Raw genomic sequence first — 26,885 nt, forward strand, 5'->3', positions numbered from 1 at the left:
TATACAGTATATTGTACAGTAGTGGCTTCTAAGTTCAGGAAATGCTTTGAGTTAGTGGTCCGTCAATGCCCTGTCAGTTATCCAATGGGATCTTTAAAGGAATAGGAGACTTGTTGGCCCCTACTAAATAACAGCAGGGGCCCCTCTATGCTTTTCCTAATTAAAAGGGCCCTGGTGACAAGGGTTGCCAGGTCTTATTTTCAAAAACAGCCAAAGTCAGCTAAAAAAAACAGCCCAAAATTAGCCAAGAGTCACTTCAAAACTAGCCCAAAAATAGCACAATATGTATTTTTCAAATTTTCGCTGATTTGCAAATTTTCCATGAAGTAAAATGGGACAGATTTGCCCAGCCATCACAAGGGGAGAAACTACAGAGGGGCCTGGGAGGTATAGGGGCCCCATAAGGGCCTAATACATATACAATTTCAATAAATATTGGTGAAACAGGTCAATCTCTAAATATTTTGGTGGCCAGCTGATTTTTGCCCCAAAATTGTCTGAAATTTAGAAAAGGCACCAGAAAACCCGAGAATGCTTCCAAGGCACGGGAGACTGAAGCCCAAAATCCGATAACTCCCAAATTCTACACAAGTGCATGCTGGGTATTGTAGTCTTACTTAAACTTGGCAGTTGGCAAACTGTTAAACAAAAACTACATTACCCAACATGCATTGGGAGACACAGGCTTTTGCACATTTGGGCAACAAACCAGCCAAAGGCCCAAAAAGTAGCCCAAATCCTTACCTTGGCTAGTTTGTACTTTCAAATCTTCCTGGGCTTTAAATTAGTAGCCCAATTTGGCTGGAAAACCACCAACCTGGCAGCCCTGCAGGTGATGCTGCTGTGACAGAGCCCACATCATGCTCTCAAATAGTGTTGTTGTCTCTTTAAGTTATAAACAGCAGGTTGTGACATCACAAGATCTTCTCAATTAGCGACATTGCCAAATAACAATAAGCGGAGCTTTCTGTGCCCAACAGGGAGTTATTATATGAATGTGCGTGAGACTGAGAGAGACTGGGGGATGGGCACATTGAGTGTCAGTGGTACCGGCGGGACAGAGACACAGAGAGGAGCGAGAGTATAAGTCACACACTGATGTGCCGGTAACTCGGTCAAGAGATCGTTGCGAGACTTCCCTCCCCCTGAGTTACAGCCAATCCACAGTGACAGAGCGGGGAGGGGCGGGGCGTGTGTGTGGGAATCTCACAGCCTGGAACTCACGGTCCGGGGAATCACCAACAGCAGCTCAATCAGGATCTTCCTCCGCCCCATCAACCGGCAATGAGCCAGTCTGCCCCCGCCCCGGGTCACTGCAGGGAAGATGCCAAACACAAGCCCCAACACTGGCAGGTAAGTCTCCCCCCCCCTCCGACTTCTACTGATCCAGCGGCACCAGAACCGCACGGGGCCCCCGCACTGCACCCCCCCCTACTGCCGACATGACGTCATCCCACGACTCACTGCCAGATACCTGCCCAAACTGCCACCTGCTGCGTCACACATGGCCCTCACCTGCACCTGTAACATATATATATATATATATATATATATATATGTATATAGGAGGGATATATGTGTATATATATATATATGTGTGTATATATATATATATATATATATATATATATATATATATATATATATATATATATATATATATCCCTCCTATATACATCTCCCCCAACCTGTATCCCTCCTATGTACATCTCCCCCAACCTGTATCCCTCCTATGTACATCTCCCCAACCTGTATTCCTCCTATGTACACTTCCCCCAACCTGTATTCCTCCTATGTACATCTCCCCAACCTGTATTCCTCCTATATGTACATCTCCCCAACCTGTATTCCTCCTATATACACTTCCCCCAACCTGTATTCCTCCTATATACACCTCCCCCCAACCTGTATTCCTCCTATATACACCTCCCCCCAACCTGTATTCCTCCTATATACACCTCCCCCCAACCTGTATTCCTCCTATGTACACCTCCCCCAACCTGTATTCCTCCTATGTACACCTCCCCCAACCTGTATTCCTCCTATGTACACCTCCCCCAACCTGTATTCCTCCTATGTACACCTCCCCCAACCTGTATTCCTCCTATGTACACCTCCCCCAACCTGTATTCCTCCTATGTACACCTCCCCCAACCTGTATTCCTCCTATGTACACCTCCCCCAACCTGTATTCCTCCTATGTACACCTCCCCCAACCTGTATTCCTCCTATGTACACCTCCCCCAACCTGTATTCCTCCTATGTACACCTCCCCCAACCTGTATTTCTCCTATGTACATCTCCCCCAACCTGTATTTCTCCTATGTACATCTCCCCCAACCTGTATTTCTCCTATATACTACAACTTATTGTATACTGTATATACTGCAATTTGCTGTAGCTGTTTAATATACTGTAGAAAAGCTCATTCTGTGCCAGTGGTTAAAATAAGATCCTCCTATTTGAGTCTGTCTACTGGGCACAACATCAGCCAATGGGAACACAGCAGGTGTATTTTGTTAGAAAACTCTGCTCATTTGCCCCTCTCCATATTAGACAGGGGTGAATCCCTCTTTATCACCTAATATTCCTGCTAAGACAATTTGGACACAGCTGATTGGATAGTTTAGACCCAGTGTGAATGGCAGTTGATTTATTTATTGAAGTTTTGCAAGTCAAGATATTATCCAAAGTAGGACCAAGCCCTGTACCATCGTGTCCTGAAGTCAGACCTGTGTAAGTAAGTAAGTACTCATTACTGATGTATCTGCTGTACTTTCCATTGTGCCACTTTGCATAGATGATTTCCCTGCATTTGCCTGTGTCTCTCAGGTGATCAGAGAGGGAATGGCCTGATCCCCAGGCTTTGGAATTCATTGTGGTTTTGCTGGGAGTTTATCTCAGTCTTTATATGTATTTATGTATGTTATTGACTTTATCTTTATGGCAACTCTCACATGTCCCTCGGGCAGAGTAAAGGAGCAACATTCTGGGGAGAGAGAAGTATTTTCTTATAGCAGACGTTATCATCATTTATTGTGCTTTGTATTTTCTTGTCTGTCTGGGAATCTGGCAGGTTTATTTTCAGAGATGGGGTAAAATTTAAAAAAAAAAAAAAAAAAAATGTTTTAAGGAAGATTTTAAATCACAGGGTCCCTGCAGCCAACTGGATAAAGGGCACACTTTGATTTTCTTAAGCTTCACCTTTAAATTAACCTTCAGTATGTTATAGAATGGCTAATTCTAAGCAACGTTTCAATTGGCATTCATTTGTTTATAGTTTTTTCCAATTGGTCTTCATTATTTATTTATTTTTTTTCTTTATAGTTTTTTAATTATTTGCCTTCTTCTTCTGACTCTTTCCAGCTTTTAAATGGGGGTCACTGACCTCACCTGAACAAACAAATGCTCTGTAAGGCTACAAATGTATTGTTATTGCTCATCTTTCTATTCAGGCCTGTCCTATTCATATTCCAGTCTCTTATTCAAATCAGTGCATGGTTGCTAGGGGAATTAGGACCCTAGCTACCAGATGGCTGAAATTGCAAACTGGAGAGCTGCTGAATAAAAAGCTAAGCAACTGAAAAACCACAAATAGTAAAAAATGAAAACCAAATGCAAATTGTCTCTGGAGTGTCTTCCCTTTCATTTCCCCTGTCCTCTATCTGCTGTTTGTACATGTCTATGGACCAGTTCTTGAAGACTTGGTACAGGTATGGGACCTGTTATCCAGAATGCTCAGGACCTGGGGTTTTCCGGATAAGGGATCTTTCTGTAATTTGGATCTTCATACCTTAAGTCTACTAGAAAATCATGTAAATAGTAAATAAACCCAATAGGCTGGTTTTGCTTCCAATAAGGATTAATTATATTTTAGTTGGGATCAAGTACAAGCGACTGTTTTATTATTACATAGAAAAAAGGAAACCAATTTTAAAAATCAGGATTATTTTATTATAGTGGAGTCTATGGGAGGTTTTCATTCCATAATTTAGAATTTAGGTTTCCGGATAACGGTTCCCATACCTGTACATCAGGGGTCTGCTTTATGGAATGTGAATTGTGGGCTAGATCTTCAGAACATTCTATGGAGAATTCTATGTGTATAGAAATGAGGTTCAATGTTGATAAATGCAGGTTATGCACTTTGGCCGAAATAATATAAATGCAAGTTATACACTAAATGGCAGTGTGTTGGGAGTTTCCTTAAATGAGAAGGATCTTGGGGTTTTTGTAGATAACAAGTTGTCTAATTCTGGGCAGTGTCATTCTGTGGCCACTAAAGCAAATAAAGTTCTGTCTTGTATAAAAAAGGGCATTAACTCAAGGGATGAAACATAATTATGTCTCTTTATAGGACCCTGGTGAGGCCTCATCTGGAGTATGGGGGCAGTTTTGGACTCCAGTCCTTAAGAGGGATATAAATGAGCTGGAGGGAGTGCAGAGACTAAGTGCAACTAAACTGGTTAGAGGGAGGGAAGAGTTAAATTATGAGGGGAGACTGTCAAGGTTGGGGTTGTTTTCTCTGGAAAAAAGGCGCTTGCGAGGGGACATGATTAGACTTTACAAGTACATTAGAGGACATTATAGACAAATAGCAGGGGACCTTTTTACCCATAAAGTGGATCACCGTACCAGAGGCCACCCCTTCAGACTAGAAGAAAAGAACTTTCATTTGAAGCAACGTAGGGGGTTCTTCACAGTCAGGACAGTGAGGTTGTGGAATGCACTGCCGGGTGATGTTGTGATGCTGATTCAGTTAATGATTATAAGAGGGACTTGGATGATTTCTTGGACAGACATAATATCAAAGGCTATTGTGATACTAAACTCTATAGTTAGTATAGATATGGGTATATAGAATTTATGTGAAAGTAGGGAGGGGTGTGTGTATGGCTGCTGGGTTTTCATTTGGAGGGGTTGAACTTGATGGACTTTGTCTTTTTTCAACCCGATTTAACTAACTAACTAACTAACTATGTAACAATCCTCTCAGTTGGTGTTGTCTCCAAAAACCCAGAATTGGTGGGCCAAATTGGAGGCATTCCTTGGGGGGACCCATCAGGAGAAGAGTTTTCCACCATTACTCACATCAGATTGAACTATATCTCTATTAAAAATGCATTATTTCCCCCATATGTGACATCAAGCTTGCAGCCAATAATGACTAGAGATGCACCAAATTCAGGATCCGACTCAGGATTCGCCAAGGATTCAGCCTTTTTCAGCAGGATTCAAGTTTGGCCAAATCTTTCTGCCTGGCTGAACAGAATCCTAATTTGAATTTGCAAATTAGGGACGCGGAGGGAAATCTCATGACTTTTTGTCACAAATAAAGGAAGTAAAAAATGTTTTTCCCACCCCTAATTTACATATGTAAATTAGGGTCCAGTATTTGGGCGAATCTTTCGCAAAGGATTCGGGGGTTTGGCCCAATCCAAAATAGTGGATTTGCTGCATCCCTAATAATGACTGGTGTATTACCAGCATTAGTTTCAAATCAAGTTCTATAGTTTAGTTGGATCGTGCAAAACTCAAAAACTTACCAATTATTTTCTAATATGCCCCTTCCCTATAAACTTCTACAACCCACTATATTTATTTTCTGATAATACCTTAGCAAAGAAGCCCTATGTGTTTTAGATGATATATTATTGCTTGAGCAATGATGGCCCAGTCTACTGACCAATGAGAGTATGATTTGGGTTGAGTTCTTATTGGCTGCCCTGGATACCTCGAGAATAATAGTGTCTTTTGGAGCATTCCTTTAGCAACAGTTGTAAAGACAGAAAAGGAAAATGGCTGCAGTGTTGCAAGAATAGATTTTGGCAGAGTCTTCCTGTAAGTTCTACCTCATTAGCAGGAGAAAGTAGACTTTCAGTTTAAGGCTGATCGCATCGAACGGCACCACAAGAGCATAAATTATTATGATTACCGTGCGCTTGTAGCATAATGGAATAGTGATTTTCTCTGGTACCTCTACAAGTTGCGTTGCCTGATTCATAGCTCAGCAATTCTCCGTCTGGATCTCCTACCAGAATGACAGCATGACCTGAATTCCTCTCATGGAATTATTCCTTGGTGTGTTGAAAAAAAGCTCTCGAACTTATTATGTTAACACAACGGGGCCTGAAAATTCACTGTAGCGGCAGGTAAATCAGAGTTCAGTTTTTGTGCCAAGATTTCAGGATGAGCCAAGGAAATGTTCTTCTCCTGGACCATTAGATAAGGACGTTCTACTGATTTCGTTGAGGTGTTGGAATATCTATTCCAGCCACTTTGTGCCCCATAAATTATGCACTTATCATATTCTTTATCATAGTTACTCTCCATACATCTCTGTTCTGTTCCTCCATAGTCTTTGCATTTCATCACTGGTCCCCTATAACAGAAAGAAAGGTCTGGCAAGTCTTGGTGACTTGAAAGGTGATTTATAATGACGAGGCTAAATGTAATGTTGTTGGATTGTTAAAGGGGGTTGTTAAATGAGATTTTGTATAACTGACATCATCCACTTACCCATCATTAAAGGGGAACTATCGGCATGCTGAAATAAGAGACATTCTAAATACAATCAATTAAATATTCAGCATAATTTCTGAAATAATCAAGTTTATCTTCATCCTCTTTCAGCATCTTCGTTCTGTCTTCATGCAGCAGTTGGGTGTCAGGTATTCATTGACAGTTAGATCCAATATATCTTATAGGGGGGCTTCCTTTCCTAGTAGATGTATTAGAGCTCACTCAAATAACTGAATCCAGTACAAACAAAATCTAACAAAATCTGCATGTAGAGAGACATGATGTCTGGTGATTTTAACAACTCTAATTCATCTTCTAGGCAAAAGGACCCCCCCTATAAGCTATATTGGATCTAACTGTCAATGATTATCTGACACCCAACTCCTGCCTGAAGACAGAATGAAGAGAAATAGATGCCGAGAGAGGAATAGTGAAAATAAACTTGACTATTTCAGAAATAGTACAGAATCTTTAATTGATTATATTTAGAAAACGTATTTTATAATGCTGAAGTTTATATTAAATTCTCATTTTTTTGATAGTTCCCCTTTAAATGTCAATGTGCTGCATAGTCTCAAACTGTCGGCTAGCCCCACTGGAGGAGCATGGAGCAGTGGTTGGGTGGGCATAGCCTGAACCCCAGTTAGGGTGAGAATTAGGGAGAATGGCCATTCCTCTCCTAAATACACCTTAAACCCAAGCTTGAAGATAAGCTTAGGGTTCTCGAACCAAAGATTGGACCTTCAAGGGCTGCCTGTAGCCAAAGTTTGGACCCTTAATTGGAACTTGCAGAGGAACATGTAACCCATAAGGTGAAGCTTAGAGAGAGAGAAAGGAGAAGCAGAGGGGGATAGTTGGAAGGAAGAGCTCTTCCATATGGTTTCCTACAGAGTAGTGTAGTGAATCTGTTTGCCTTGCTGCTGGATATAGTTTCACAGGCTCCATGATAATCCTAAAAGTCACCGTGCAAACTGCAGGAGGTCCCATCAAGGTAATTCAAGGTAATTCCTCGGAAAACACTATAATGTGATTATGCGCACACAATAGTGTGTCATTTACAGCGGGGCATGAGTAAGATTTGAATAGACCTGTGAGTACTTGGAAAATAGGTCAATTAGCTTGTGATTAAGGTGTCATTTCATAGTAATTTCCTCGGCGTGTGGGCAGTATGAAAATTCCCTGCATCCCTTGCTTCATTTTCTCCATATGAGGTAGAAGCTGATGTTCTCTATACACAGGGAACAATAACACTCACAGTTATGATACATGGCACCTACCGCACGTCCCATGCCATCTTCACTGGCAATTTTAATAAACTTTACCTGTAGGGGGAGCACAATATGTTGTCACCTAAATAAGGTGTAGGACTGTGCCCTGACTGACAAAATCATCACTTAAATTTGCCTTTGATTTATTTTGCATAAACTGTTCAATAACAAAAATCTTAATGTGGTTGGGCTCAAGGGTTCCATTCAGAACCATGGATAGGGGAATCTGTTCAGCACCATGGACAGAGATGTTGCAGTTCCCTTGGTCCCCTATAGAGGGCCTATAGCCTTATTACTTTGGTGGCTAATTCTAAGACTTCCGATTTAAACATTTAGATCAATGTTATAGTTTATTCAGTTTGAAGATTGAGGAATGTTCACACTGGTTGCATTTATGTAATGTACTATGTAAAACATAGAGAAACAATGGGAGTTAATAAGTTAATGGGCACAAAAACTGGTCACAGGCATATTAAGATTATTTAGCACCTGTTCAGGTTTGCCGTTCCAGCAGAAGTCATTGGAACCCTGGAACAGCCATCCTGCTATCCCACAGTCACACTCCCTTCCCAGAGACTATTATCCACTGTTACTATAGGCACCATCTCTCCCTACTATACCTGCTATCCCACAGTCACACTCCCTTCCCAGAGACTATTATCCACTGTTACTATAGACACCATCTCTCCCTACTATACCTGCTATCCCACAGTCACACTCCCTTCCCAGAGACTATTATCCACTGTTACTATAGGCGCCATCTCTCCCTACTATACCTGCTATCCCACAGTCACACTCCCTTCCCAGAGACTATTATCCACTGTTACTATAGGCGCCGTCTCTCCCTACTATACCTGCTATCCCACAGTCACACTCCCTTCCCAGAGACTATTATCCACTGTTACTATAGACACCATCTCTCCCTACTATACCTGCTATCCCACAGTCACACTCCCTTCCCAGAGACTATTATCCACTGTTACTATAGACACCATCTCTCCCTACTATACCTGCTATCCCACAGTCACACTCCCTTCCCAGAGACTATTATCCCACTGTTACTATAGACACCGTCTCTCCCTACTATACCTGCTATCCCACAGTCACACTCCCTTCCCAGAGACTATTATCCCACTGTTACTATAGGCGCCATCTCTCCCTACTATACCTGCTATCCCACAGTCACACTCCCTTCCCAGAGACTATTATCCCACTGTTACTATAGGCACCATCTCTCCCTACTATACCTGCTATCCCACAGTCACACTCCCTTCCCAGAGACTATTATCCTACTGTTACTATAGACACCATCTCTCCCTACTATACCTGCTATCCCACAGTCACACTCCCTTCCCAGAGACTATTATCCACTGTTACTATAGACACCATCTCTCCCTACTATACCTGCTATCCCACAGTCACACTCCCTTCCCAGAGACTATTATCCACTGTTACTATAGACACCATCTCTCCCTACTATACCTGCTATCCCACAGTCACACTCCCTTCCCAGAGACTATTATCCACTGTTACTATAGACACCATCTCTCCCTACTATACCTGCTATCCCACAGTCACACTCCATTCCCAGAGACTATTATCCACTGTTACTATAGGCACCATCTCTCCCTACTATACCTGCTATCCCACAGTCACACTCCCTTCCCAGAGACTATTATCCCACTGTTACTATAGACACCATCTCTCCCTACTATACCTGCTATCCCACAGTCACACTCCCTTCCCAGAGACTATTATCCACTGTTACTATAGGCGCCATCTCTCCCTACTATACCTGCTATCCCACAGTCACACTCCCTTCCCAGAGACTATTATCCCACTGTTACTATAGACACATCTCTCCCTACTATACCTGCTATCCCACAGTCACACTCCCTTCCCAGAGACTATTATCCCACTGTTACTATAGGCACCATCTCTCCCTACTATACCTGCTATCCCACAGTCACACTCCCTTCCCAGAGACTATTATCCTACTGTTACTATAGACACCATCTCTCCCTACTATACCTGCTATCCCACAGTCACACTCCCTTCCCAGAGACTATTATCCACTGTTACTATAGACACCATCTCTCCCTACTATACCTGCTATCCCACAGTCACACTCCCTTCCCAGAGACTATTATCCACTGTTACTATAGACACCATCTCTCCCTACTATACCTGCTATCCCACAGTCACACTCCCTTCCCAGAGACTATTATCCACTGTTACTATAGACACCATCTCTCCCTACTATACCTGCTATCCCACAGTCACACTCCCTTCCCAGAGACTATTATCCACTGTTACTATAGGCACCATCTCTCCCTACTATACCTGCTATCCCACAGTCACACTCCCTTCCCAGAGACTATTATCCCACTGTTACTATAGACACATCTCTCCCTACTATACCTGCTATCCCACAGTCACACTCCCTTCCCAGAGACTATTATCCACTGTTACTATAGGCACCATCTCTCCCTACTATACCTGCTTTCCCACAGTTTATGTGCTGCAGCAGTGCCTACAGTTTCCCATGCTTCCTAAATAGCATTGCTGCTCTGTGTTGCCCCACTATGTCTGATACACAAGGCTGCTGCCCCCTGTTTGGGCCCCTATAGATAGCTCTCTGTGGAATGATAATTTTATCAGAATGTTTCACTCTGCTTTCCATCATGCTGAGCTCTGAGCTAATGTTACATAGACCGTACCTAAACACCCAAGAATTCCAACTGGCACGTTATCTCCTCCCGGGTGCACAAGCATCACACCCACTTAGCAACCCACGTGGGCAGTCAGACCAGCTGAACACTCAGTGCTACACAGCAACGTGACTCAGTGTGTTGGAGCACAGACACACACACACACACTATCACACACTCTCACACACACTGTCACACAGACTGGCATGGGAAAGCAAGTGGATGTCACAGCTGCTTTCACTGCTCAGAAAACATCCCCAATCTCTGTCTCTTCTTCATCTCATAACGATACTGATTAGAACTCACGGGTGCAGTAGGGAACCACGACGCTGCTTTATGGAGAAGAGAGGCCCCTGTAACAGGAATAAGGAGAGGGGCTGCAGAGGTAAGGACAGAGGGGCTCATCACTGGGTGACAGGCTGGCTCTACAACTCAGCACTATGTATGGAGCCTGGGCTTCGCATAGTATTTATTGTTGCACTTGGCAGTTATGTGGTAAATAGCATAGAGTCATATGAATCTGGTGTGCCCATGTATCTGTCTGTCTGTCTATCTATTTATATCTGTCAGTCCTTCTATGTCAGTTTGTGTATCCATTCATCCCTTGTATCGTTGGCCAATTTGATGCTGGTGAATCTTCCAATTCGTTAACCCTTTGCGTCCCACATACCATAGAAGACGGTATTGCGATGCCAATGGGGAATATCCAGAAGATGAAATGTTCCAGGCACCATAAATGATCCATAAAAGTCCCACAATATGTGGGGGTTAAGTCAAGCTTTTTGGACCCCATAGCAAACTCATTTTACCAAACCTTAAGCAACATAGATATAATGATATTACATTAGACAAGACCCCACAGGGCACTGTGTACTTCTGGGCCTGCCAGCAACTGCAGGGTCTGCTGCTCCTGTTTTTAATCCCATGGCTCTAGGTCCCCAGTATCAAAGGGGGAAAAAATCAAGAAAAAGTAAATATTACCTAATGTAATTATTGAGTAGCTTTCCATTATATCCAGGTTATTCAGCCTCCAGCAGTTGCAGTTAGTAACCTGGTTTATAAACTTTCCCTTTAATGGGGACCCCAGCACCCCTGCATTGGCAGGCCCCCCCACTTCCTTAATCCTGCTTTACTACATATTTTCGTTTTTCTGTCCGCTGTATTATAAAAAAAATACAGGTTTGCACGTTGAGGGGATCTGCGACTCCTCATTGATGGCTTTAGTGATTTATCTTACAAAGGGAAACTGTATAAGAGACAATGAAAGACAAGTTGCCTTTATATGAAAGTACAAAGTCTGGTATTGGCAAACCGCACCCATGTTATGGGCACATTTGTACAGCATCGGTGAACAGTAGGTGTGGCTTATAGAGCACAGGCGGCATTTGTATGGTGGCAGTTTGGTAACAGCTGTTGTGCCAGGTGGGTGTTGCCATGTTTGGCTTAGGACATCTCGAGTAGGTGGGTAAAGTGCAAATGATTCTGTAAGTGTCGCTCAGTTTATGTGGGAGTCAATGTGGAACTCTGATGACTTCCGTGGAAAACACTCGCAGTGCCCAGATGCTCATCAACTGGTTGTATTTCTTTATAGTGTTAAAGGTCTGACGTCCTAGCAGTAGGATTATGGGTAGGGGTTTGGGATTCTGGCAGCTCCGCAGTGGCGGACTAATTAATTGGTATATATATCTGTCACAGAACTGTTCCTTAAAGGGATACTGTCATGGGGAAAAAAGGTTTTTTTCCAAAGAGAAACAGTTAATAGCACTATTAACTGATGCTCTTTGAAAAAAAACCTAACAGAACAATGGGAAGGTAACCAGATAACAGCTCCCTAACACAAGATAACCGCTGCCTGGTAGATCTAAGAATAGCACTCAATAGTAAAATCCAGGTCCCACTGAGACACATTCAGTTACATTGAGTAGGAGAAACAACAACCTGCCAGAAAGCAGTTCCATCCTAAAGTGCTGGCTCTTTCTGAAAGCACATGACCAGGCAAAATGACCTGAGATGCACCTACACCCCAATATTACAACTAAATACACTTGCTGGTTCAGGAATGAAATTTTATACTGTAGAGTGAATTATTTGCAGTGTAAACAGTGTCATTTAGAAATAAAAAACGCCATCATAAAAATCAGAATCCCTTTAACGTCTGTGGGATGACCATGGAACATATGAACACTGTCCAAATAGAGATGTTTATGATCCTAAATAGGAGTTGGCCTAGTTGGCTGCCAAGTGAATATATTGAGGAGTGTGATGGGAAGGATATGGATGGTCTGTACATTGTAGATTACAAAGGTGACTCCTCTGCATGGGATGAGAATATTTCTGCCGTAGGAAAATCCTTCATTGGCTTCTGTCCAGTTTCATTTGCAGCTTGGCAGAGAGGGGAGGTACTGGGTGAAGGGGAATTTTATATCTTTATCCACCTAGGGAAATGCTAAAGCTCCCCTGGTACCCATAGGCTAATATAGACACCATGACACCCTAATAAACACTAAATGGCAAAAAGTATGTGACGTTGGTTCTCTCTTTACTACCATTCCCCTATGCTCTTCTGGAGATGTTCCCATTAGATGTTGGAACATTGTGGTGGGATTAGTTTCCATCCAGACACAAGAGCATGGGTGATGTCTGACACTAGTGTTGGATTCAGACCTGACTCACATTTGGGGTTCCAGTTCATCCTATAGGGGTTCCATTGGGTTGAGGTCAGGGCTCTGTGCACGGCAGTCAAGTTCAATCTCTCCTATCTCAGCAAACCCATTCTTTAGGGATCTTGCTTACAGTATGGGGGCATTAAGATGTTGAAACTGTGCTCAAACTGTTGCCCCAAGGTAGAAGTCATGTCATTGTTAAGTATGTAATTGTATGATGGAATTATACCTATTCAGAAGGTGTTTTCAAATACAAGGAGTCTTTCATCACGTGTCTGCTACTAGCAAAGCAAAGTTCTACGCTCTTCTGTTTGAAGAAGTGTCGGGTGATTGCTGCAGTTCTTCCTCTGCACTCACAATGCCAAGTGTGCCATATTAAATATGGATGAACATTTTGTTTATGGTGAAGGAGAAGGCAATTTTTACACGCAAACAGCCCTCCCCAAACACAGAGACACAAAGTAATGTATTAATTATTTATGGTACATTGTGAGAGTGTGTTGTCTCCTGAAGGATCGTGGCTGCCATCTTTAAAGGTGATGTAAACAAAAAAAATAAATAAAATGTTGCCTAATGAAAGTAAATGTTATTGTATTTTTGGGTTTACATCTCCCATAAGAATATTTGTCTGGCCTCTATGCCATTGGTGCTTACCCATGTGACTAGTGCCTTATTGCTCAAGTCGAAAATACTACACATGATGTGATGAGGATCACATTTAGAGATATATTTACATAGGACTTGGTTCCTCAGAACGTCAGCCATTGAAGCTTGGGGATCAAACACAGTGATATTTAGAACTTATTTAGAATGTTTTCATGGAAGCCACCGGGCCATCAACTAATACATTGCTCAAACATGGAGCACTTTTATATGCACTTCAGTTGATCAGAAAGTCCATGTCATCTCAGGCTGAATAAATCACACTTGGTGACAGAGGACCCAAAATACGTTTTTTATAGAAATGGAGTATCTTTCTAGCCTTCCAGAAAGCCAGGAATCATAGGATATTGGCATACATGAGAGAGGAACAATAAAAACCCATAAACATGGATACGGTAGATAAGCACTAGGAGTTTACTGAAATGGGAAGGAATTACAGTACCCTTATAAACAAAGGTGCCCTTAAGGGGTGTCCTGAACATGCATGATGGTCTCTTATTGGTAATGCTCTGAAGGAAGAGTTATTGTGGCTAAAACTGGATCTTAATATGAAATTCAGCAATGGCAGTTTCCCCATTCCCCTTACAGATTCTCCCCTCCAGACTTTTCTTGTGGTTATGGTGAGGCAAGAGGCCTGGCTTGGGCATACCAGGGCATAAATGTGTGTGTCTATAGAAAACTCATACAAAGAAGACTCTGTAGCTCATAAGTAGTCTTAGACCCATAAAACCCCTTTGAAGGGCCACATCCTATAGACCTCTATCTAGACAGCCTTACGCTAGACTGATGTGAATGTGGATTTATATCCATGGTTGATGTGAATGTGGATTTATATCCATGGTTGAAGAAATCCGTTAAATCATTTTCAAGTAGAGTTGTTGAGTTTCCTGGAATTAAAAACCAACCTTCCTATCTTCAAGACTCAATTTCTTTGTTATGGAATTATTTGTTAGGGTATAACGTGGTATAATGGTGAGATGGGGTTAATTTAATCATTACCCTCTTTATAATGACGCCTCCTTATTTATTACAACTAGAGTTGGACTAGACCTGCTATTGCTAGAGTACTAGATCATCTTCCATTGGGTGGAGACCCTAGTAGGCACCATCCAGGGCAAATAGCATCTTGCTTCACCATTATATCTATAATATGTATCTACAAACATGTTGTGAAAGTGGACAATGGATGTCACATTATCTGGAAGGACTTTGGAGGCCAAGTTTGCTTAATAATGCTTGATAGCACTAGAGATACAGAAGGGGTTGGACTGAGGGTAAGTTCTTCCCTCCTACACCCACTTGACTCCTGAAGCATATAGGCTAAATATGTTGTGTTTTGTGGGGTGTTATTGTTTACTTGTTTCTGCTACAGAAAGGGGTTGGCTTCCTATAAAAGGTGCCATGGATAGGCCAGAGTCGTGCATTGATTATGGTAGATTAGGCTTTGGCCAATAATAATGGTAGAGTGAAAATATTATATGGCTTATCCACCAAACCCTTAAATACATTACCACTGTTTTTAGAAGTTGTCCAGTACAACAGCTCCCAGAAGTCTCAGTCATCTGTTTTGCATATCTACTCAACAGGCACAGCTCTTTCCATTTCCAGTTTAATTTTTCCTCATATTGTCCAGCAGATGCCTTAAATACAGAGCATTACCAACTATTAGATAACAGTGAATTTATAATCCTGGGATAGGAAAAAAGTCAGTCGAGCATTGGTTTTACTGTCCTTGATTAAAAAGCTCCCCTGACCTTCCAAGGATTAGGGCCGTGGAACACGCCGTGGTACTTTCTGTGATTCTAGAGAGGGCCGGCAGAGCACAGTCTGCAAAAGGTTGTTAGGAAAATCAGCTTTCAAGAATTAATTTACACTAAATTGTCTTTATATTAATAGATGCTTGGATTTAATATACAGGGTAATGGTGACACATTCTTGAGAGTTCTGAAGTAAATGGAGATGAGATGCTCCCCATTCAGACACATCAGACCAAGGGGCTAAAGTTCAGTTTGCTGGAAGGCAGGTAGAAGCACAGAGCTGGTTCACTTTGAGTAAACATTCCTCCAATTTGGGGGGCTGTGGGGAGCCATTCCAATGGGGTGCTGTTGAAAAGAAGTTTTGTTCATCTTCTGAAGGGTTTTGACAGGGACAGTGAAGATCTACTGATCCGGTGATAGAGAAGGCTGGAGTTGCTAGGGAGAGAAGCTGGGCTGATCCATTAATAATGGGGTGATCAGGAAAGAAGCTGTGCTGATCTATTTTATTGGTTTGCTAGGGAGAGAAGCTGGGCTGATCAATTATAATGGGGTGATAAGGAAAGAAGCTGGGCTGATCCATTATAATGGGGAGTTAAGGAAAGAAGCTGCGCTGATCTATTTTATTGGTTTGCCTGGGAGAGAAGCCTGGATAAGTTATTTCAGGTAATGCATCTGGTAATAAAGTTGTATTAATTCAATACAAACGTATTCTAATCTGTTGAAGATCTGCTGTGGTGAGAAGATGTACCCATTCAGAGGATTGATAAACTGTACTTATCTATTACAATAGGCTGTAGCAGCAACTGAAGCTCTGTTGCTCTGTATCACAGGGCTGCTAAGGAAAATAAGTTATACTGATCCATTATTCGGGGATGCTGGACACAGCAGCACGACTTTACATATTGACACTGACGTACAAAACGCTTGGCTTGGGTTTAGAATTCTTCTTCAATACCTAGTGCCTAACTTCTGAACCTCCAGTTTAGGATAGACACAGGGCTCCAGTGAACATGAATGGACCCGGTGTCAGATTGGGGCCCACCAAAGAACCTGATTTGGACAAAATTAACTTACAAAAGATTGCAAAGAATCAATCATCTGTGCTCGAAAAAAGGGGAGGCACCCACCAATGGTGGTCCGACCCTCAATGGAACATCAAATTGTGCTGAGAAGCGTACCATCATGAAATCCAGTAAAGGAAGAAAGCCAGGGGTAGACGCAGCTGAGCATGAAGTAAGATGAAGAATTACTAGTCTTATCTCTCTCCTACGGTTAAGGAATTGGAAGCCCAGATGGACTGGTAACCATAGAAACATAGAACCTAGTTTGGGAAAATATGCTTGGGATATAAAAAGGGCTTCGCTGAGCATGAAGTAAGATAGAAATGGTATATTTAGGGAAGACAGAAATGGTCCATTTAGGGAATGGACAGCCAGATGAATCAGTTGGTTCTTTTCTGCTGTAATTATCCCATTCAATAAGAAATGCTCTATTGATTGGTCATTGTGTTGGAAAACAAGTAGGCTGTGTTTGTTGATCTTTCTTACCAAACCACCCTTATATTTTATGTTGAAAATCAAACCTTTACAACATCTCATTCTTCTTCTTGACGTGATTTGAGTGCCCTTGAGGAGCCCAGAGTTGTTAATGGTCTTTCGATCAGGGCACCCTTCTATTAGGTGCTCTGTCTCTCGCTAGGCCCACCTTCATGTTTGGCTTCCCTGCACAATACAGATTTCTTTTTGTAGTATTGAGTTCATAAGCTGCATCAAAGGCTGTTGTGAGGATTAATGAGCGATCACCAGTTTGATCCAGGCGTTGTCTTTCACGTGACTTTGCCTCTGTTGTCATTAGGCAGGGTGTTTAGGTAACTGAGAAGTGCATTCTGATCTTGGACATAAAATAACGTTAACAGTCCAAAGAGTGTGTGGGTTGTATGCCAGAGAATAAGACCATTATTGATATATGAGGGATCCAATCAGGCATCTCTGGCACGGGGTACCTTGTACCTTATTCTTGGTGAATGGCAGGGCTTCCTTAAGCTTTTCGTTGGTTCTTATCATAAGCAGTCTCTTTGTATATGAAGTTTTTTGGCGTGCACAATGTTGAGCATGGTTGACCCTACAATTGTGACTGCAATACTGTACCTCCCTATACCAAAATTACTGTTTTCCATTGCAAGTCCTTCTTGGCCCATTGGCTCCACTTGAGAAGCTGAGCGCACTTATCCTACCATGAACCTTGCGGTATGTATCCATGGAAACCGTGATCAAACCATGGATGCTCAAGCAGCCTTTCAATGCAGCTATCCTGGTTATGGAAATCCAGGGAAGTTGGCCAGTGGAACTAAGTGGGATACAGAAGTCAGGGGAATTATTAGGGGGCACAGTAGGATAGGCACCAGTAGGGGAGCACAGAAGGATAAGGAAGACTAACAAGGGGCAGAGTGGGAATGGGGCATCATTATGGGAACATTTTAGAACAGGGGCAACCAGTAAAGGCCACCGTTGGATAGAGCAAATTTGTTTAAGAGTTTTTGTTTGTATTATGCTATGGAGCCAAATAGAGCTGGAATACAGGAGCCAAAGAGGAACTGAAATGAGAATGGGTTCCAGAGCTTGGATGTGGAAACTTCTTCCTTTCTCTAATTTAACATGATGATAAGTAAATTTAAATTGTAAATTCCTGCCTATACATCTTCTCATTTTCTGTGCTAAGGCTGGTGCTTGAGCAGCAATGAGGAGCTGCTCTAAAGCAGGACAAGTGGGGTCCCTGAAGCAGCCTGTTTGTTATGGTCTTTAGGGTGCCTGGAGCTAGGCTAAAGGAGACATAAAACCTGGCCAATGTTAAAGGAAAGCAAAGAAAAGTAAAGGGCAGTTGGAAATTCCAGCCATCTTACTGAAATTCAATAGAAAATTGGTTAACTTCCCCTTGAAAAATGTTAGTTGCGTATCTTGATATAAATGTAAGCATAAATTAAAATGTCAGGCTCAGCGTTGTGGTGTGGAAAAAAACCCTTAGCAGGGGTTAAAGGTGAGACATTTCTAAATAACATGATAATGAAGATAAAATAATTGCATCGTATTATAAAACAAGCTGAAACCCAGATTTTTAGCTGAGCTTTTACTTGCGTGATATTTTCCTTACACCAGCTGTTGCCATGGCAATATCCATTATATCAGTAAGAGTAGAGGTAGCGGCCATGCATGTCTCTTCTACAAGCAAATATAACGTATGGATGGAATTTGGGGGAGAGATTGGGATGCAGTGCTAATGTTTTTTAAATGGCAACGAAACCTGCTACTGTCGGCAACCCTGGGCCCAGCATTCAGCTCCAGGAAAACACCCTATTTGAATTGCATCTGCCCAGGGAATATCCCATAGAGTGTATGCCAGGAATGCCCAAGCTTCGTCTTTAATGATATTCTATATTTCAAATGATCTAAAGTAAATTCTCGGGATGCTGAATGGGATGATATCAGTGCAGAGTTCCCTGAAAGCTGTATGAAATAAAATCTTTATGACACTTGGGCCTAAAAATAGCTTCATTCTATATTTCACCCTCTTACGATTTCTTCCTGAGTTTCTCTTGGTGCCACCTGCAAAGCGATGAGAATCTGCCCGAGAGAACTTGGATAAATAGTGGAAAAAACACAATGACAGACGAGCGAACAGGTCAAACCGAGAGAGTTTATTGTTAGATGGAATGATCAGATGGATGTCTGTGTGCGCTGAAGGAAAGCTGCCGGTCACAAGATGGGCCATGTCTGCCAATGTAGACGTCAGCTGTAGAGATAATTAAGGAAATAGAGTGGTAGAGTAAATTTAAAGCTCAACTAAAGCTATGAAGAAGTCAACACTGGCTGCCAACTCCACCACTCTAGTCGGCATTTGCTTGGTGAACTAGCCAAACAAACAGCTCTTTATGTGCTTGACCAGGGTGACATATATGAGGAACACACATTATGGTATCCAAAGGGCGTCCAGTATGGTATCCAAAGGGCGTCCAGTATGGTATCCAAAGGGCGTCCAGTATGGTATCCAAAGGGCGTCCAGTATGGTATCCAAAGGGCATCCAGTATGGTATCCAAAGGGCGTCCAGTATGGTATCCAAAGGGCGTCCAGTATGGTATCCAAAGGGCTTCCAGTATGGTATCCAAAGGGCATCCAGTATGGTATCCAAAGGGAGTATAGTATGGTATCCAAAGGGCGTCCGGTATGGTATCCAAAGGGCGTCCGGTATGGTATCCAAAGGGAGTCTAGTATGGTATCCAAAGGGCGTCTGGTATGGTATCCAAGGGCATCCAGTATGGTATCCAAGGGTGTCCGGTATGGTATCCAAAGGGCGTCCAGTATGGTATCCAAAGGGAGTCTAGTATGGTATCCAAAGGGAGTCTGGTATGGTATCCAAAGGGCGTCTGGTATGGTATCCAAAGGGCATGCAGTATGGTATCCAAATGGAGTCCAGTATGGTATCCAAGTGTGCAGAAACTTGCTCCTAGACTATCAGTATCCCAACAACAAAAAGGACCCACATGTCAAAGCTATTGCCAGCAAGGGATTACCCATAAGCCAATTTATTGTGTCAAATGCAACATTGTAGAGCACTCCCCTTTCGTGGTGGTTTACCTTAAATGTTTACTTTTAGCATGTTATAAAATTTCCTGTTCTGAGCAACTTTGCAATTGGTCTTTAATGTTTATAGTTTATAGTCTTCTACCTCTTTCCAGCTTTCAAATTGGGGTCAATGACCTCGGCAGGCATCAAACTATTGCTCTCTGAGGCTACAGCTGTAGTGTTATTGCTACTATTTATAAGTTATCTTCCTACTCGGCCCCCCTCCTATACATAGGGGTCTATTTATGAAGCCTCGATTTCTTTTCTGGTTGAGTTTTTAAGGGGAGAAAAAAGTAAAATTTTTTATTTATTTATTATGCTCCAAAGCTACTAAAGATCTGAATCCAAAAATACAAAAGTCATGTAAAAGTCAATAGCAGATGTCCCTTTAACAATCTGAAGTTACTTCTTGCTTTCATGGTCTTCGAAGGTTTCAGGCTGGTTTTCATTAGATAATCCAAAAAGTAGAGTTTTTTTGGCTGTCAAATCGAAAAAGTCGCATGATTGGAGCTTCAAATTGAAAAAGTTGCACAATTTGATTTGACTCATGATTCTGTGGTGGCTTTTTCCTGCACCGACTTTTTCAATGTTTTTTTTTGATAAATCAGGTAAATTTATGGATGCAAATTAGGGCGACTTTGTTTAATAGAAAAATGGGAAAATTCAAGTCTTTGTAAATACCCCCTTAGTGTCTTATTCAAAGCACTGCTTGGTTGCTAGGAAAAGTAAGACCCTAGCAACCGGATAGCTGCTGAAATACCAAACTGGAAAGCTGCTGAACAAAAAGCTAAATAACCAAAAAGCCATAAAAAAAAGAAGACCAAGTCTACAAAATACTAAAATTTAATTTTAAGGTGAACCACCTCTTTAAAGGGGTGGTTCACCTTTAAGGTAACTTTTAGTATGTTGTAGAATGTTTGATTCTAAGCAGCTCTTCAATTGGTCTTAATTATTTATTTTTTATAGTTTTACAATTATCTGCCTTTTTCTTCTGACTCTTTCCAGCTTTCGAATGGGCGTCACTGACCCCTTCTAAAAAACAAATGCTCTGTAAGGCTACAAATGTATTGTTATCGCAAATTTTTATTACTCGTCTTTCTATTCAGGCCTCTCCTATTCATATTCCAGTCTCTTATTCAAATCAATGCATGGTTGTATGGGGAATTGAACCCTAGCAACCACATGGCTGAAATTGCAATCAGGATTGCTGCTGAATAAAAAGCTAAATTACCCAAAAACCACAAATAAAAAAAATGAAAACCAGTTGCAAATTGTCTCTGAATTTCCCTCTCTATATCATACTAACAGTTATTTCAAAGGTGAACAACCCCTTTAAGTATCATATAGTGGAGAGGTCAGGGGGTGCTGGTGGGCTTCTATGAGTTGCTAGTGACATGTTATATCCAGTTTACTGAATTATATCCATGAAGTCTATATAAAAAAAATTTCAGTAACCTGATATGTAAGTTGCCTGTGGATGGAGTGGGGTAGAAATCTAGGTTTAAAGCTTCTGTAGATCTAGTCTGTGTCCGTCAGACGCTTGTTTTTCTAAAAGGCTGCCTTCTATATAATTAAAGACCCCCATACACGGGCCAATAAAAGCTGCCGACAGACCGAGTCGGCAGCTTATTGGCCTGTGTGTGGGGCCATCCGACTGCGTCCCCGATCGATATATCTGGCCCGAAATTAGGGCAGGGTAAAAAATCCTGCTGGATTGCGCGCGCATCTTTTATTTGATGTAGTCCTGCGATCCGACCGTCCGTATCGTCTCCATTCTGATCTGATCGTTGGGCCCTAGGGCCCACAATTGTATCAGCCCAATATCGCCCACCTCAATGTTGGCATATCGGGGAGAGATCTGCTCGTTTGGTGACTAGTGGATCTCCCTGTGTATGGCCACCTTTAGTCCAATAAATATGTTGCTTTGTAGAAATGATTATAAAACACCCTATATAGCCATAGATAGCATAAAAACAGCTTTCTCTGATGCCTGGATAACTGCCACCCCGTGCCAGCCAAACGCCCTCGCAGCTACTGATCAGATGGGAAGCGGCCCCGCAAAATGTCATTGTACCTAAACAGGTCCCTGAACAGAATCTGAAATAACTTTCCCAGTAAATATACAGTTCTCTTCAATCCCACGGCGTTCTGCTGCCTGCGCCTGCCAAGTGGCCACAGATGTTCGTTTAGGATCCACATAAAAGAAGGAAGGAGAAGAAATTGGTACTTTTATTGTCAGTTAAAGGGGTTGTTCACCTTTAAATTAACTTTGTGTGATGTAGAGAGGGATATTCTGAGACAATTTGCAATTGGTTTTCATTTTTTATTATTTGCTTTTTATTCAGCAGCTCTCCAGTCTGGTTGTTAGGGTCCAAATGACCCTAGCAACAATACATTGCTTTGAATAAGAAACTGGAATGTAAATGGGAGAGGACCTAAAAAGAAAGATGAATAATCAAAAGTACCAATAATAATAAATGTGTAGCCTTACAAGGGGTGCACCGAATTCAGGATTCAGCCTTTTTCGGCAGGATTCGGACAAATCCTTCTGCCTTGCCAAACCAAATCCGAATTTGCATATGCAGTTTAAGGGCGGGGAGGGAAACCGCTTGACTTTTTGTCACAAAACAAGGAAGTAAATAAGGTTTCCCACCCCTAATTTGCATATGCAAATTCGGATTTGGTTCAGTATTCGGTCAAATCTTTTCGAGGGACTCGGCGCATTACAGAGCATTTGTTTCTTAAATGGGGTCCGTGACCCCCATTTGGAAGCTGGAAAGAATCAGAAGAAGAAAGCAAATAATTCAAAAACTATAAAATCAATGAAGGCCAATTGAAAAGTTGCTTAGAATTGGCCATTCTATAACATACTAAAAGTTGACTTAACGGTGAACCACCCCATTAAAGTGCAGTATAACAATGACCTTCCTGATTGGTAGATATAAATGTGTCCCTTTAACTGCATTGTGTGTAGGGTTTAGCAGAGCCGAGGTCTTGAGTTTGATTCCAGCCTGAACACTATTTGTGTGTATGTTCATGTTCTCCTTGTTTTTGTGTGGGTTTCCTCCTGGCACCTCCCACACTCCAGAACATGAGGTTAATGGTCTACTCATAAAATTGCCCCAAGTGTGTGTGATTGTGAATGGGGAGGGTAGGACTGGGCCATTGGGACCCCGGGAAATAAAACAGTGAGCCCTGCCGACCCCTGGCCCCCCATTGCTGTGGCATAAAGGGAAAACAATGCACGCGACAGGTACCAGTCAGGGGAAAGGGGGCGGAGGGGATGCGGATCTGGGTGGACATCATGGCTGGGGCAGGGGGCCCGGGAAGGTGGGGGGTAGTGATGTACTGGCCGCTGCATCAAGGCTTCGGATAGTGGGTGGGTTGAGCGGTTCCTTCTGCTCTCCTCGTCTGTGACCTAACACTTCTGGCTCCTCCTCCATTGCCCCGCCCATGACATCACTGCAGGGTGGGCGGGTCTTTAAATGGAGGAGCTGAGCCAGGCTGGGTGCGAGTTGGGTGCAGGTCCAGAAAAACTAGTGTTATAGTAGGGGTTTGACCCGGACAGCCCGGTATTTTGAAGGGCTGCCTGGGTCAAAACTTCCTGCCCGGTTTTCCAAATAAGGAAAACCGGGCAGGATTCCCTTGATTGGCATCATAGCCCCACCCCCTGACATCACGGACACTCCCATCTACCTCATGGCCCCACCCCCTGCCGTCACTGCCCACCCCCCTTCCCGGTCTCTACCGTTTCAAAAGGTGGCAACCGTGTGTTATAGGGAATGTCACTGTAAACTCCGCTAGGACTGATGGGAATGATATATAATCTATGCAAAGCTCTGCACAATATGTCATCACTATATAAATAAAGGATATCGATAATAAATAATCAGTTGGATATCATACAATGTACTATTGCTTTACCCCCAGCATTTTTAGCCCTGTAGTAGTGATGTGCGGGTTGGGTTCTTCCTGATCCGCACCCTCCCTCCACCCGCACCCGACTTCCAGCTCCCGTTTAGGGCAGGACTACACGGCCGATTCCGCCGCGATCCGCCGTGCTTCACAAAAGGGGATACAAAGGGGGCTACCGTGTAGTGTTGAATGCAGTATCACAACTTGTGTTGCACATTGTTTCTCCCTCCGGAAACGTAGCTCCCCAGAGGGGGTGCAGCTGCGGACTCAGGTTGCTAGGCAACGGAGATGCGAGGCAGTTGCACGTCTGCTTAGCAAGTAAACATCAGCTGCTTGAGACGGGTGTGCGGGAGTTTTTTGCAAGCAGGGTTTGCTGAATGAGACAAAATTTAAGGAAAAATTATTTTTAAATTATAAAATTTAAATTGTTGGCTGAGGAACATCATTAAAGGGGTTGTTCACCTTACCTTAATCTATTAGTATGATGTAGGGAGTGATAGTCTGAGACCATTTGCAATTGGTTTAAATTTTTCATTATTTCAGATTTTTGATTTATTTAGCTTTTTATTCGGCAGCTCTCCAGTTTGTAATTTCATCAATCTGGTTGCTAGGGTCCAAATTCCCCTAACAACTATGCACTGATATGAATAAGAGACTGGAATATAAATAGGAGAGGCTGAATAGAAAACGGAGTCATAAAAAGTAGCAATAACAATACATTTGTAGCCTTACAGAGCGTTTGTTTTATAGATGGGGTCAGCGACCCCCATTTGGAAGATGAAAATAGTCATAAGTAGAAGACAAACAATTGGCCATTCTATAACATACTAGAAGTAAACTTAAAGGTGAGCCACCTCTTTAATGAAGGTCTGGAAGATTTAGAAATCAAAAGCGACAATAATAAAATATAAGAAGTCTTTTAGTTATGTCACTTGGTTAAATGCAAAACATATGCGGCAGTGGAACATGCGGTAATCTGAAAATAGGAATCTATTTCAATAAGACCCACCAGCTGCCACTATTATGTTCCAAGAGAATTAGAGAACAGGAATGTGCTGATTTATATAGTCTGGCATCTTTGCACATAAACTCATGCACCTAGGAAGAATTGTTGTGTATTATTGTATTGATGCTACAACGAGAAACTATACAATACAGGTAGTTGTACTGACGCTACAATGCATAACAATGGAAACAGTTTTATTGACGCTATAATGCACAACCATGCAAGAAGTTGTACTGACGCTACAATGCACAACCATGCAAACAGTTGCACTGACGCTACAATGTGCAACCGTGTAAGCCGTTTTATTGATGATACATTGCGCAACTATGCAAGCAGTTTTACTAAGGCTACAATGCGTAACCATGCAAACAGTTTTATTGACGCTACAATGCACAACCATGTAAGCAGTTTTATTGACGCTACAATGCACAACCATGCAAACAGTTTTATTGGTGCAACAATGCACAGTCATACTCTTAGTCTGCAAGCAGTCAATCACATTAAGGCTTACTGGGATTTCTGCATTTCATACTGACCCAAAACCCTGGAAATGAATGTAGTAAAATGTGTCAAGTTAGCTTCAGGTCTAGTAACCCATAGCAACCAAGCAGCACGTAACATTTGCTAGTCAGTGTAACATAAAACAGGGTATTGATTTATTGAGGTTATTAGACCTGGGGCATATTATATTATAGCACCCCAATTCATTCGTACTTTAAAAGGCAGCTGCCCCAGCCCATGCAGAAGATTGTACAGACAGATGGTGGGAATAGCAGGAGGGCCAACGTTTAGTACCCTGAGGGTTACTTTGATACCTTCCTCTCCTCTTAAAGGGGTGGTTCGTCTTAAAGTTAACTTTAAGTGTGTTATATATAGAATGGCCAATTCTAAGCAACTTTTCGCTTGGTTTTCATTATTTATTTTTTATAGTCTTTTAATTGTCTTCTCACTCTTCCCAGGTTTCAGATGGGGGGGGTCACTGACCCCCATCTAAAAACAAATGCTCTGTAAGACTGCAAATTTATTTTTATTGCAACTTTTTATTACTGATCTTTCTATTCAGGCCTCTCCCATTCATATTCCAGTCTCTTACTCAAATCAGTGCATAGTTGCTAGGGGAATTAGGACCCTAGTAACTAGATTGCTGAAAACTGGAGAGCTGCTGAATAAAAAGCTAAATAACTCAAAAACCACAAAAATAATGTAAAAAATGAACCAATTGTAAATTGTGTCAGAAAATCACTCTCTACATCATACTAACAGTGAACTCAAAGGTAAACAACCCTTTAAACAAAGAAAGGGGTCACTGTCACTTAGGAGGTAAGACTGGGACCCCCAACCAACCTGCAGCATCTCCAGCTGTTACAGTATAACTCCCAGCATTCCACCAACTGCAAGGCTGTTATACCAAATTTATTTTTTATTTACTGGTTTCTCCAAAGGGGGCCTGGAGGCCTTTCTGCAATACTCCCCTCTCTCATCCAAAAAAAAAAATGAAACCGCACAACTAACGATCACAGTTTTAGGTGACTTTATTAAGTTTTCTGGCCAAATCTTATCTTATCTGGTTCATAACACCCTCACTTGTGATATAACTGCTCTATGTGACTCTCAGTTCTAGCTTCTCCTCCATCTCTACTTCCTCTGATCCTGATTCATGTCCTGCCTTGGTACTGCCCTATCCCAGGCTAAACAACAGCACTACAATACACTATAACAATAAATCCAACCCACGCCGCTTGTTTTTATTGATGGGCGAAATT

The 26,885-nt window shown here is 42.2% G+C and overlaps 1 protein-coding gene across 3 annotated transcripts in view; it reads left to right on the plus strand.

Annotated features, from left to right (window-relative positions):
• Positions 1-1,075: 1,075 nt before the first annotated feature.
• Positions 1,076-26,885, plus strand: part of lzts3.L (leucine zipper, putative tumor suppressor family member 3 L homeolog) — a 37,834-nt gene continuing 12,024 nt past the window's right edge. Inside the window, exon 1 of one of the 3 annotated variants that reach the window (XM_018227066.2) lies at positions 1,076-1,353. The gene's annotated coding sequence lies outside the window, so the exon portion shown is untranslated. Of the gene's footprint in view, positions 1,354-10,673; positions 10,887-26,885 lie in introns of those variants that run through there. The other 2 variants (XM_018227046.2, XM_041587178.1) reach the window with 2 other exon arrangements.

The sequence above is a fragment of the Xenopus laevis genome, chromosome 1L (genome assembly GCF_017654675.1).
Source record: "Xenopus laevis strain J_2021 chromosome 1L, Xenopus_laevis_v10.1, whole genome shotgun sequence".
Classification (NCBI taxonomy): Eukaryota; Metazoa; Chordata; class Amphibia; order Anura; family Pipidae; genus Xenopus; species Xenopus laevis.